This window comes from Daucus carota, chromosome 2 (assembly GCF_001625215.2).
Source record: "Daucus carota subsp. sativus chromosome 2, DH1 v3.0, whole genome shotgun sequence".
NCBI classification, from domain to species: domain Eukaryota; kingdom Viridiplantae; phylum Streptophyta; class Magnoliopsida; order Apiales; family Apiaceae; genus Daucus; species Daucus carota.
Window position 1 is genome coordinate 17949812 of NC_030382.2, and position 14523 is coordinate 17964334.

Sequence of the window (14523 nt, forward strand, 5' to 3'; positions counted from 1 at the left end):
TGCTGATGTGGCAGTGGTCCCCACTGCTGGACCCATTTTGCTAACGTGTCAGTGGGTCCCACGTGCTGACGTGGCAGTGGTCCCCACTGCTGGACCCATTTTGGTGACGTGGTAGTGGGTCCCACGTGCTGTCGTGGCAGTGGTCCCCACTGCTGGACCCATTTTGGTGACGTGGCAGTGGTTCCACATCTGGACCCATTCAGGTGACGTGTCAGTGGGCCCTACTGACCCATTTTGATATAAAAATCTTTGAAAATTTTTGAAGGCCAAGGGAATTGAACCCCTGACCTCTCATGTATCAAAACATGTTACACACCACTACACCAACCTTTCATTTATGTTGTGTGTTGCATAAGTAAAATATAATAGTCAAATGTGGTGAAAGTAGGTAGTCCAATTAACCTACGTTGTCCCGAACACGAATTCTATTTTTTTTAAATTTGTTTTCGATGATCCAACCGTACGGATGTTAATATCTATCAAATTTAGTAATATGAATTCTTTTCAAAAATTTCCATATTTAGAATGTGTGAGTTTATAATAGTAAAAGCGGTCCAAGAAGGTAGTCCAATTAACTAGTGTTGTCCCGAAAGTGAATTCTTATTTTTAAATTCATTTTCGACGATCCAACCGTACAGATGTTAAAATCTATCAAATTTAGCAATAAGAAATTTTTTTCAAAAATTTCCATATTTAGAAGGTGTGAGTTTATAATAGTCAAAGCGGTCCAAGAAGGTAGTCAATTAAGCAGTGTTGTCCCGAATACAAATTCTATTTTTTGAAAATTCATTCTTGACGATCCAACCGTACGGATGTTAATATCTATCAAATTTAGTAATAAGAATTTTTTTTCAAAAATTTCCATTTTTAGAAGGTGTGAGTTTATAATAGTAAAAGCGGTCCAAGAAGGTAGTCTAATTAAGCAGTGTTGTCCTGAATACGAATTCTTTTTTTTTTTTTAATTCATTTTCGACGATCCAACCGTACGGATGTTAATATCTATCAAATTTATCAATAAGAAATTTTTTTCAAAAATTTCCATATTTAGAAAGTGTGAGTTTATAATAGTCAAAGCGGTCCAAGAAGGTAGTCAATTAAGCAGTGTTGTCCCGAATACAAATTCTATTTTTTTGAAATTCATTCTTGACGATCCAACCGTACGGATGTTAATATCTATCAAATTTAGTAATAAGAAATTTTTTTCAAAAATTTCTATATTTAGAAGCTGTGAGTTTATAATAGTCGAAGCGGTCCAAGAAGGTAGTGTGATTATAAAAATTAAATATATCATTAAGTAATGTATATTGATATCTATGTTCTAATACTTTTCCCTTAAAAATTTAATATTAATTATACTATAATATTTAACTTATTATTATAATAAATATAAGTAAATATTTCACATATATATTATTTAAAATTTTAGTTTTAACAAATTATAATTTAATTAAATAATTCAAAAATTTTGAAAACCAGTTCTTAATTAGAGTGGAATCGTGGAGGCGGTAAAACTCCCTCCAAGCGAAAATTCCTCTTACAATACAAAGACACACAAAACATCGAGTAACTTCAAACCCTTTCACCTCTCTCACGCCTCACATCTTGGCCCATGCCCATCTTACATCACAACATCAGATCTCCATTTATGATTGCGGGTCTTCTCAATATGGAATTCAGCAGCATTGCATCTCTAATTAGGGTTTTTGTTTTCGGAGATTTCACTTATCGATTTGGGGGTTTTGAAATATTTGCCGTCGTGGAGACTCCAATCACCATCAGCGATGACTCTCCGATCAATATCAAACTGTCGGCGCCGCCTCACCGCTCTCGAATTTAGATGGACGGCGACGATCCCTCTGTTACGGTAGGTGAACCGAAAGTTCCGGAAGGAAGATGGGTTTGCTGATTGGTGGCTGTTTTCTCCAGGAGGATTGCTGGTATATAATTATATATGTTGATTCTAGCTTATTTTAGCTTATTTGTTACTGATGGGATAGATAGATTATAAGGGTGATTAAGTTCAGAACATTTTGAATGGACTGGTTAATTTTCATGTGGTTTGCTAAAAGATTGATTGATGAAAAATGGGGTATTAGTAATCCTTGTCTTTATTGTTGCATTTCTCATCTTAAACGAGGGTGCCTTTGACATCAAATCTTTCCAGCTGTGCATAGAAATATCCGTTTTGCATTTGTGGCAAATGCTTTGTAGTAGCTAACTCGATTTTTCTGGTTCTTGCAGATAACACTTACTTTAGCAGCTGAAATAGGTGTAACCCCAGTCAATGACTATGTTCTGAATGTTTGTAGCTTTAGCAGTATACCATTTCTTTCTACCACCACATCAACCTTTGGATGAATAGATTGATGGTGGTGATGGTATTTATATGTAACTTGCTGGAATGTATGATTTGGTGTAGTGTGAAAACTGTCATGGGTGCTACTAAGTTTATTTCAACAAGTTGTAATTCTGGAAACATAAAGTCCACCTTTCAAGATTTTTGTAAATTGTTTGTACAACCCCTAATAGAGTATGGGTGAGTATGGGTGAATGCTTAGTGTTAAAATTATGCAGGCTGAGTTGTCTTACATTGTTTAAGGCTCCGCTAATCTATTTTGATTTTGGTCTGTTGGAGTAATTTATGTGGAGTCTTTTAAGTAGTTTTGATAATTGCATTATAATAATATTTAATAGGATGCTAAGATTTTCAACTTTATAAATTATTAAATTCTTAAGTTTTTATGTCTAACCAAAAGGTTTCCCTTTGGTTAGTTTTCTTTTTTAATTTATTAATATTTCTACTTTATTTTACTTCCTGTTTTGATATATACACTCTCTTATATTTGTTTTTCAGATTGACCATCGTTTTACATTAATTAAGTTTTTATATAATATATATATATATATATATATATATATATATATATATATTAATAGATATGTTTTTATTGGATATCGATTTATGTTTTCTTTGATTTTTCTTTTCTCAGGTTACCTTGGAAGTGAGCATGACGTTCTTTGCGGGTATTCTTTATAATTTGTGTTCATCTCATTATTAAGTTGCTCTCCATATTTGCCATTACCAGTTTGCTTTTGGCTGTGTCATAACTTATGCTCATAGTTTTAAATCCTTTGAACATATAATCAGTTACCTTATTTGTTTTTGACTCTGCTAATTATTGACCTGCCATACATGTGAACTGAGATACGGCTAAAATCATTTATAACTTTATAACCATACAAGGAGCAGGAGAAGATAAAACAATAGTGCAATGGGGAGATACGGCTAAAACACTTGGGCCAAGAGGGCAACCTCTGTTAGCCACTCTGTCAATTCCCCTTATTATAAGAAGTTGAAATGTATATATACTGAGTGTCTTTAGGTTGCTTGAGTAAAGGCTATACCTAGTGTACAAGACTCCGACTCCAACCAAAATAGTCTGCAACCAAAAGAGATGATATTATTATTATACTGATTTTCTGAGTATTGTTGTAGTCTAAAGTAACATATTAAACATTGTTTTTTACTGTGTAAGCACTTATGTATTCGAAGATCGCTCTTTTCTTAATTCAGTTCTGCTTGCTCATTTGGTTTCGGTATAGTTAACTAGTAAGCGAAAGCACATCGTTATGTAAACTGGTCCAGATCATTATATTTTAACTCTTTTTTATCTTCTGTATCCTGGCAAAGCTTTGCAAGGCAGAAAGCAAGTTTCATTGTTACTTTGAATCATTATTGATTATTGGAATGTGTAATAGGACTCGTACATTTTATCTTCTATGTGTAAATGTGACAAGTTGACTGAGATATCGAGCAGTATGAAGTACTAGAGCAGATTGGCAAAGGAGCTTTTGGCTCTATACATTGTATGTAGAGATTTATACATTTTATATATAGATCTATGTGTTTCTTCCTGTGTGTATCAATTTCTTTAGTTACAATTTCCTGTTTTTCATCAACACTTGCTTCTGATATGAAGTATTGGTTGTTGCATATATGATTTATTTGATTTGAGGCGGTCCATTGTATGTCAACCTTTCTCTTATAGGAAGAATATTGTTCATTTCTTTATATCATTTTTTTGCTTTCAACTTCTGTGCTGCAGATAACAACATTTAGTTGCTCTTTGGCCAAACATCGCAATGGTGTTATTCAGATGAAAGGCTGAGAGAACCTATTCCTAGCAATGGCAGAAAAGAGCCTATCAGCCCAGCACAGAAGACAGAAGACAATGTATGATCCGAATGATGAAGTAGCAATGAATGACTTAGCACCCAACACTGACATGTATACTTTACAATTGCTTTGATGTTCCGGTTTGAAATTATGATAGAGTTGCTTTGTAGTTTGATGGCTTGTTTAGGAAGGGATTTAAGAATGTACAAGACTGATACTGCAAAATTTTTATAAAAATTGTTGCATTTTACTTTTTCCAGTGTTGCAATTTATATTTATTTAGTGTTTCATATTTAATTTATCAGTGTTGCAAATATAAACAACATAGTGTTGCATATTAAAATATATGATGTTGCAAAAGATATGTGGGACCCACTAAATATTTGGACCATGTGGGACCCACCCATGACGTGGAAAGAGACTCATCAATGACATGGCAAGTGACTCATCAATGACGTGGAAGCTGGACCCAGCTTACGTGCCAGGTGACGTGTCAGGATGAACCCAGCTGACGTGGCAGATGACATGGGACCCACCTCTGTAGTGTGTCCATCTTTAGGGGCAACACCAATAAATGTTGCCTTTATGAAACTGTGGTGTTGCATTATAGGTATAATGCAATACATATTCGGTGTTGCATTATATAGCCATAAGCGTTGCCTTATAGGTCAAAGGCAAGGCTCGCATATGCAACGCTCAGGAAGTGTTGCATATCTCGATTTCATGCCTAAGGCAACACCATTTGGGGTATAAGGCAACACTATTGAGCGTTGCATATGAGCACTTATGGCGTAGTGGAAAAACATGAATCAGACATACCATGCTTCACTTTCAAGTTGAATAACTTAACCAAAGCTTTCAACTTAGTGTAATTATCAAACCAGGATAAAGAGGTTCATGCTCACCTTTCACATGGTTGATGAAATCTAAAGAAAGAACATCATCATCGTCAGCTTCACCCATTCTTGTGCAGAATTGGTAATTAGAAGATACTGAGTTGCCGCTTTCATCCAATACAGGACTTTCTACAAGATTTGGTTCCCCGTGCCATATCCAGCGAGTATACGTTTGATCAATACCATATTGAAACAGATGGTTTTTAACAGTCCGAGCTGTCCAAGATTTGCTATGTGCGCACTTTAAGCATGGACAACCTATTTTGTCTTCGTTATATCCATTCTCAAAGGCAAACATAAGTAAAGCGTCCACTCCATTCTCAAACTCTTTTGTTCTTCTATTAGCTGTTAACCATGACCTGTCCATATATATTTTGATATAAAACAAACTGCAAAAAGAAAGTGACATGATGGTCAAAAACAGAACATATACTATTAAGCTTATGACTAACTACCAAAACAATTACAAGTAAAATCTAAACAATCAGCAACAACTACATATACTATTAGCAATTACTAACTAATTAAGCTTATGCCTAACTACCAAAGTCTAACTTATGCAAACATATTTAACAAAACCCAAATTTCAACCTCACAAACCCAAATTCCCAATCTGCATCACTTCAAACAATTAATCTTATGACTAACTACCAAAACAATTAACTAATTAAGCTTATGACTAACTAATTAAGCTTATGACTAACTAATTAAGCAATTAGTAACTAATTAAGCTTATCACAAACCCAAATTCCCAATCTGCATCACTTCAAACAATTGTGATTTCAGTATGTGATTTTAGTGCAGACGTGAGCTTGAGCTCGACGTGAGCTTGTGTTAGAGCTTAAACCACTGAAACAATGGAGGAACCCTAAAACACTAAAAAGATAATTGAGCCCAAAAAGATTTACCTAAAATGGAGGTTGAGGTTCGATGGAGGAGCTCGAGGTCGAGGTGCGATGGAGGTCGAGGTTCGATGGAGGAGGTGAGCTTGAAGTCGAGGTGCGATGGAGGTCGATGTTTGATGGAGGAGCTTGAGGTCGAGGTGCGATGGAGGTCGAGATTCGATGGAGGAGGTGAGCTTGAGGTCGAGGTTCGATGGAGCCGCCACGATGGAGAGTACAGGAGGGGATAAGATGAGGTGAACTAATGACCTAATTTTGACTTCAATTATTATGTTCTCATTCAGACATAATAAAGCTCAATGATTGTGTTGTTAAAATTTTAAATAATTTTATCGACTTATTGTAGTCATGTACAAATTTTATCGACTTATTGTAGTCATGTACAAATTTAAAATTTTAATATCGACTTATTGTAGTCATGTACAAATTTTATCGACTTATTGTAGTCATGTAGGATGTTAATATCGACTTATTCTAGTCATGTACAAATTTTATCCGAAAATAATTAACTCTTTTTGCTCGTCTTTTTAACAGAAATTTGGTAAAAGCTGTAGTCCCTGACACGGGTACTACTACCCAGTTTACTGAATTAATTTCTGAAATGGATTTCTCGATGATCCAACCGTACGGATGTTAATATCGACTTATTGTAGTCATGTACAAATTTTATCGGAAAATAATTAACTCTTCTTGCTCGTCTTTTTAACAGAAATCTGGTAAAGGCTGTAGTCCCTAACACGGGTACTGCTACCCAGTTGACTGAATTAATTTCTGAAATGGATTTCTCGACGATCCAACCGTACGGATGTTAATATCGACTTATTGTAGTCATGTACAAATTTTATCGGAAAATAATTAACTCTTCTTGCTCGTCTTTTTAACAGAAATCTGGTAAAAGTTGTAGTCCCTTACACGGGTACTACTACCCAGTTGACTGAATTAATTTCTGAAATGGATTTCTCGAAGATCCAACCGTACGGATGTTAATATCGACTTATTGTAGTCTTGTATAAATTTTATCGGAAAATAATTAACTCTTCTTGCTCGTCTTTTTAACAGAAATCTAGTAAAATATAAGGTATTTTAAATAAAGTCATCTTTTTAACGAAACACTAATCCGAATAAAATTCTTGTAATCGAAATTATTGACTAAACAATTGTAACAAATTATGTCTAACAACATTTTTCAGACAAGATAGTTTAGTTTTTAAAAATTAAAATATATTAAAAGACATTACTCACCGTTAGATTGAAGTACATCTCAAATCAGCACCGTTTATTTGATTTTTCATTTCCCCCCCAATCGAAAATTTTCTCCCACCTTGGCTTCGCGGTGTTTACTTTATCAGTTTTCACTTCTTTTTCATTTTCGCTTTCATTTTCATACCCAGCAAACGCGACAACGACGATTACTCAACCTAGTGATCGCACGACGATTACTCAACCTAGCTTAAACGCGACAATGACGACAACATTTAATCACTGGCATGGGCTTAAACCCTATAACCCTAGCATCTTTTGTATTTGGGGTTTTTTCATCTTATGTATTTAGGGGTTGTTGAGTATATTTTGGGTATTTTCATTCCGATTATATGCATCCTTTGCATGCAGATTTTGTCACTCGCTCTTGATTATTTTGTGGGTTTCGATTTTATGTATTTAGGGGTTTTGGGTTTCTATTTGGAATATATGATGGTTGTGGGTTTCAATTTTGAGTGCCTGATTTTATGTATTTTGGGGTTTTGGGTTTCTATTTTGAATATATGATGGTTGTGGGTTTCAATTTTGAGTGCCTGATTTTATGTATTTAGGGGTTTCGGGTTTCTATTTTGAATATATGATTGTTGTGGGTTTCGATTTTGAGTCCCTGATTTTATGTATTTAGGGGTTGTGGGTTTCGATTTTGAGAAATGCATTTTGTGGATTTTGAATATATGATGGTGCTTGTGGGTGTTGATTTTGTGGGTTTTCACTATGCTTGAGGGGTGTTCTATTATGACTGTCTTTATGCTGTCTATGATTATATAAAAGACTGGATAGGTGTTGTCTCTTGGCGTTGCTACTTACTGTGTAAGTTTATTTTGAACTGGATTATCAAATTTTATTGCTTGAGTTTGGATAGCGTAGTAATGCACCGCGCAATTATGTAGTTATTACGACATTAGATTTTTATAAGTTGTTGGGCTTAGATTGTGTAGTATATGGATTTGACAGAGGTACTTTTAAAATGCGGTATAAAAGGAAAATGTTGATATTTATTGTCTTGATTTTCACTCTAGATTTTGTGGATTTTGATCCACATTGCTTGTGTTTGATTCACAAAACACATAAACACATTGCCTCTGTTTGAGTATATATGTTTCGTATTATGACAGCTCATTTTACATGTTCTATATTATGTGAGTCTGAAATTTGGTTTTTGTTCCATATACATTTGATACATGTGTTTTAAATTTTAGTTTTTGTTTGGTGTATAGATTATGGCCACTCCGAAAAAGAAAAGCGAGTCAAAGAAGACAGAGTTGAACACGAGAAAGTCACCGAGAACAGGGCCAAAGAAGAAAGAGCTTAAAAGGACGTGGTCTTCATCCCATCCAACTACCATGAATGTGATCAGGGCTTTACGAAAGACCAGGTCCTTAAACAACCAGACCCCTGCTATGACCCCCACCCCATCCACTTCTTCCCCAATATCTGTGAAGAAGAAGCCTATATCTGAAATCTTACAAAAACAAATTTCCAAAAATAAGAAGAAAGTGAAACCTGTTACCACCCCGAACAACAATGAAGGACTAAAACTACTCAAGCGAGGTTGTGTAACGATGCACAGAATTGTGAGACGCAAGATCATGGGGAATAAACTTAATGTGTCTTTTAACGGGAAGGGAGAGCAGTATGGTCCTGAAGCGGCGGAAATGCAATTCTATATTGGGGTTTGGGCAAGAAGCAAAGCACCAATCTGGCATTATAGTTGGAAATGTGTTCCTGATGAGACAAAGAACAAGATTTGGGAGTGTATTCTGGTAAAACAAACTGAAATAATTATGTTTGTTTACTTCCATCATTATATGTTCATTACTTGTGTATCTAATATCTTTTTAATTTCTTATGTATGTAGCTGGCTTTCATTTTACCTCCGTCTGCGAAAAAGATGGTTTTACGTTCCGCTGGTCAGAAATGGAGGGAGTTCAAAAGTCGACTGACCACAACTTACATTCTCTCTTATCGAGATCAACCTGAAGTGTTGGCCTATCCTCGTGCACATTTCTCTTACATAGAAAAATCGCATTGGGATATATTTGTTGTTGATCGCATGTCACCTGAGTTTTTGGTATGTTTCCAGTTAGCATTATGACATACTTGTTTCTAGTTAGCATTAAAACATACTTGTTGTTTTGTTTAAAAAAAAACATACTTGTTGTTTCTAGTTTTTGGTATTTAATTAATATTGATTTTATAACCACATTCGTGCTTCTTATGTAGAAATGTCATGATGATGCTGTACAAAGAAGGATGCTGAGTGTATATCCACATCGCATGTCTCGAAAAGGTTATGCTAACCTCAAGAATGAATGGGTGCGTAATAGTGAAATGACATAGTTATTATTTTAATACAAACTAATTTGTCTAACATATTTATGCTATTATACTTTCCTCATCATATACATGTGAATGCAGTATCAATCTCATCGAGATGAAGAGGAAGTTGATCGGTCGTCAACCTGGGTCCTAGCAAGGAAGGACAAACATGGTAAATTTTTAGGAAAAATTGTTGAAGATAAAGCAAAGGAAATTGTAAGTTATATATTAATTTTATCTTAATTAATTCAAAGTATATGGTACTTAATTATGTTAGTCTTTTACATAGAATTAGCTCAGACTGTGATAATATGGTACACTTAATATTTTAGGAAAAATTGAAAGAGGAGGTTAAGGAAGGGAAACTAAAAGCTGAAGGTGTTGATGACGTTTTAACACTGGCGCTCGGTAAGCCTGAGCATGGTGGTCGGGTCAGTGGACAAGGTGTTCATGTAAAGCAGTCCATTTATTTTGATCTTCCAAGGCAAAAGAAAGCTAGAACAATGGATGAAAAGATACAGGAAAGAGTTCAGAGGTACTTGGCAGAGGAGGCTCCAAAAATAATTAAAGAGAGAGATGATTTTTAGGCTGCTGAAATGGAAAAACTGAGGGCAGAGATCTTGAAAAGGCCCGTACAACAAGATTGTACTCCAACGCATCCTTCCCAACAAGCAAGTTGTCACTCTAACGGCGGGGTTGATGTTGATGCAGGTGTAAACCATCCTGATACACCTACAACTGCAAAGAATTTATTTCCTGTTGAAAAGGAGGGAGGTGGTCAGAAAATTAAAAAGATTGAGAGTTTATTTGTTGATTTAGGGGTGGATCCTGAGGATGCTCAGAGGTTGGATGGCAAGGATGAAAGTTGTAGAATTATTTTTGAGGAAGACAAATGTGAAGAAGTGAAAGTGAATGCTCCGGATAATTCTGTTTGTAAATTGGCTCTTGGATCGCTCAGCAACATTGTAGCTTGTGCGAAGATTGACGAAGTTGTTGTTGTTGAAGGAGAGGAGACAATCCATGGAGTCAGACTTGGGGAGGAGAATGCAAGAGTGTCAATCACTCAAGTCATTCAAGGAGATGCTAAGATTCCATTCCCCATCGGTGACGAGATTTTGACCGTGGAACAAGCCATGGGAACTTTTATTGCATGGCCAAGAAACTTGATAACAATGAGGAACAATAGCACTTCCAATGTTTTGTCAGCTCCGAAGGTAAAAATATTTAGAATAGCACTATATAGCTAGAATGTTTTTATTTAGTACTCCCTCCGTCCCCCTGAGTTATATACATTGGGGGACGGGGACGCGGAACGAACTTTAATGCTCTCGTAAAGTATAGTTCCATAACTTATTTTTAAGATATTTCATTTCTGTATAAAAGTTTGAATGTTATACTTTTCTTCAGAAAAAGAAAATTTTAAAAATAAGTTATAGAACTATGTTTTATAAAAGTATTGAAGTGCGTGTCGAGCAGTGAAAAAGAAACGTATAGAATTAAATGGGACAGAGGGAGTATTTTTTTTCTTACTATTTTCATGTGTATTTTCTGCAGAAAGCCAAGAAAAAGGGAAAAAAGAAGACTTATAAATTAGTCGCTAATGTTGTTGAACCAGAGCTTGTTGTTGAGATGGGTGCAAATTACCCATCTGCATTAAATCGTTTGTGGACATGGGCAAAGGGTGCCTTATTAGCTGATGGACGAACGGTTTCTTTTTAGCTATGCCAAGAAGCCTTTGGCTCTACAAAAAAGATGGCCATTTACTTATCAGATATTTATTCGGTGTGCTCTGGAGGTGAAATGTCGGGGTCTGTGATCGTCCTTTTTATTCAGTAAGTTTCTCCACAATTTTTTTTTAATCTCTCATAGTTAGTCTGTAGCTCCATAAATGAATTTTTTTTAATCTCTCATATTTTTATATGTAGCTCCATAAACGAATATGTCAAAAAAAATAAGATGACCAACATGATCAAGTTCGTAGATCCCACCACAATTGGTGCCATTGGCTGTGGTAATGCAAGGCAGAGGTCGCGTGCACTCGCTGCACGATATAAGAATGCTAAGAAAGGGCAATACTTTCTCATGCCTTACATTAATGACTTGTAAGTTTTAATCCAAGAGCTAGCTAGTTAGACATTCTCATATAATGTTTTAGCTAAACAGGATCACATGTCTTGCCTTTTTTAAATTGATTTTTTTTAGCTTCTAAGTTTCAATTTTTATGAGAAGGCTTCAATTCCACTACAAGAAAAACGCAATCAGACAACACTCATCAGACAACGCTCGGTCGAAAAAGTGTTGCATGAAAACGACAGACAACTGTTAATTCTTAGCATTCAGAAAGTATTGTCTGAACCATGATTCTTACAAGAGTTTTAAAACCGTTGTCTGGCAAAGCGAAACAGACAAGTGTTTTGTAAGCAGTGGTGTTGTTTAACACTGGGGTTCAGACGACGGTTTATGCAGTATTGAGTGACAATCATTGAGACAATAGTTTCCAACCCGTTGTCTAAAGTTTTTGGTCAGACAACTGTTTCAAATAGTTGTGTTGTGTTTAGGTGAACGATTACACAACTGTTTTGGTAAGTATTGTGAGAATAATAAGGAGACAATGGTTTTGGAAACCGTTGTTATAATTAGACAAGTGTTTTTTTTAGTTAATGGTTGAATTGTTTTTAGACAAGGGTTCATAATTAGAGTGTTGTGTGACTATAATGTAAGAGACAAGGGTTTCTGCTGTATTGTTTCTTAGTCTTTTATACAAGTGTTTTTGATCATAAACCGTTGTCTGATTTACAGTACATATAAAAAAAATGAAATTTATAAAGCAGACATCTCCCACCTGCCAACAACCAAACTCCTAGCAAATTCTACCAACAACAAGAGTTCAATTTCATAACAACAAAGATGGGCATAATAACATTAGTCCATCAACAAATCAATTACAAGTAGTTAAAAATTCGAATAACTCAAATGAAATTACATCACGAAAGTGCTATTAGTTCATCCACATCCCGAATATAAGTAGCCAAGTCCTCCTCAACTAAATCAACTTCCGGCAAATTCGGCATAAAACAATCGTTCTCAAGTTCCACTTCTACGGATCCCTCATTCTCATCCTCATTCTCGTCATAGTACCTTTTCTCGGGTAATTTTAACACAACGGACCATAACTTATCAAGAGGATCGTCGATTTAACAAACTTGCTTAACATGTTTTGCCAACACAAATGGATCGTTTGAAAATCCCAACTTCTTTAAATTAACCAATGTGTATCCCAAATCATCGACTTTAATCCCTTTGTTCATATCTACCCACTTACAACGAAAAAGAGGGATCCTAAAGCTGTTATAATCCAAATCCCATATACTTGTTACCACACCATAAAATATAGGTGAAGTATGCTCAATACTTTGATCCTTACCTTCCACAACCATTGTATCAGCTCGTACGCAGACACCACTACATTGAACTTGACGTGTATCATCGCGATCCTTGGTACTATAGGTAACACCATCCACTTTGTAGCCGCTGAATGTAGGAACATCTTTGTTGGGCCCATCTGCAATCCACCGTAACTCCTGTGGTACCTCTATTTCCTCAAACAAATCTGCCCCAATTTGCCAAAAACACACAAGTTGAAAAATGAAACGAGAAATGTTCTTGTAAATAAATTGCAACAGAAATACTATAAAATATTGAACATAATACCTTGTCTTTGAACCATTTAGGGAATGTTGCATTTTGCTTGTTTCTAAGCCACATTTCGTCATTTTCATGTTCCGGATATTTTGTCATCAAAAATGACATGTGCTCACTGCATGCAATTAAATAAACAATAAAAACCAAAGACAATTATATAGGTGAAAACAGCGCAAAAATAGATTACATGATGGATATAATTTTATGACTTACTCGAAATATGGCCTCACGGTAGTAGTATTTTGTAGAACACATAAATGTGCTACATGCAAATCAGTGCTGCTCGGGGTTATCATAGTTGCTCCAGATAATGGTCTGCAAATGCCATCTCCCGTGTGCCTATCATTTTTCGGTACCCCAACAGTAGCTTCTTCGTAGTTAACCAAGCACTCAACAGCTTCTTCCGCAATATAGGCCTCAGCAATACAACCTTCTGCACGAGCCCGATTCCTTATATATCCCTTAAATGTCTTCATGTATCTCTCAAAAGGATACATCCATCTAAGGAAAATTGGCCCGCAAAGCATTACTTCTCGTACAAGATGGACCGAGAGATGAAACATTAAATCAAACAAGGAAGGATGGAAGTATTTTTCAAGCTGGCATAAAGTTTCTACCAACTTAGATTGCATTTTCTCCAACTTATCAACCTCAATAACTTTACTGCAGATTGCCTTGAAAAAGAGACAAAACCGAATAATAGTGTTCCTAACCTGTTTCTCTAGTGAGGACCGAATTGCAATTGGGAGCAGATGATGCAAAATCATATGGCAGTCATGAGATTTCATTCCAGTGAGTCTAAGTGTTTCCATTGATACAAGACTCCAAATGTTGGAACAAAAACCATCAGGCAACTTCATGCCGAGAAAAGAGGAGCAAACTGTTTTCTTTTCAGAATGAGTCAGGTTCCAAGACGCCAATGGTAACTTCTCTTTTTCCCCAGAGTTTGTGGCCTCAATTCTGTTCTTATTCCCATTTCTGCCATGTCAAGACGGACGGTTTCCTTGTCTTTTGTCTTCTTAGGTATGTTAAGAAGAGTCCCAAGTAAAGCCTCACATATATTTTTCTTGCTGTGCATCACATCAAGAACATGCCTAACCGGCAAAAATTTCCAATAATCAAGTTCAAAGAATATTGAAACCTTCTTCCAAACTGGTCGAGGATCACCTCTTTTTATTCGAGGTTTGCGTTGTGTCTTACCATAGACATGGCCCTGTAAATGTTGTACTCTTTGAAGAACCTCCTCTCCGGTTAATGGAACTGGAGC

General features: G+C 35.8%; 1 long non-coding RNA gene across 1 annotated transcript; it reads left to right on the plus strand.

Moving 5' to 3' along the window:
• The first annotated feature begins 1488 nt into the window (after positions 1 to 1488).
• On the plus strand, positions 1489 to 4433 carry LOC135150101 (uncharacterized). The gene is made up of 3 exons (XR_010288412.1): positions 1489 to 1937; positions 2991 to 3024; positions 4107 to 4433. It is a non-coding gene; the product is annotated as an uncharacterized LOC135150101 (long non-coding RNA).
• Positions 4434 to 14523: the final 10090 nt, after the last annotated feature.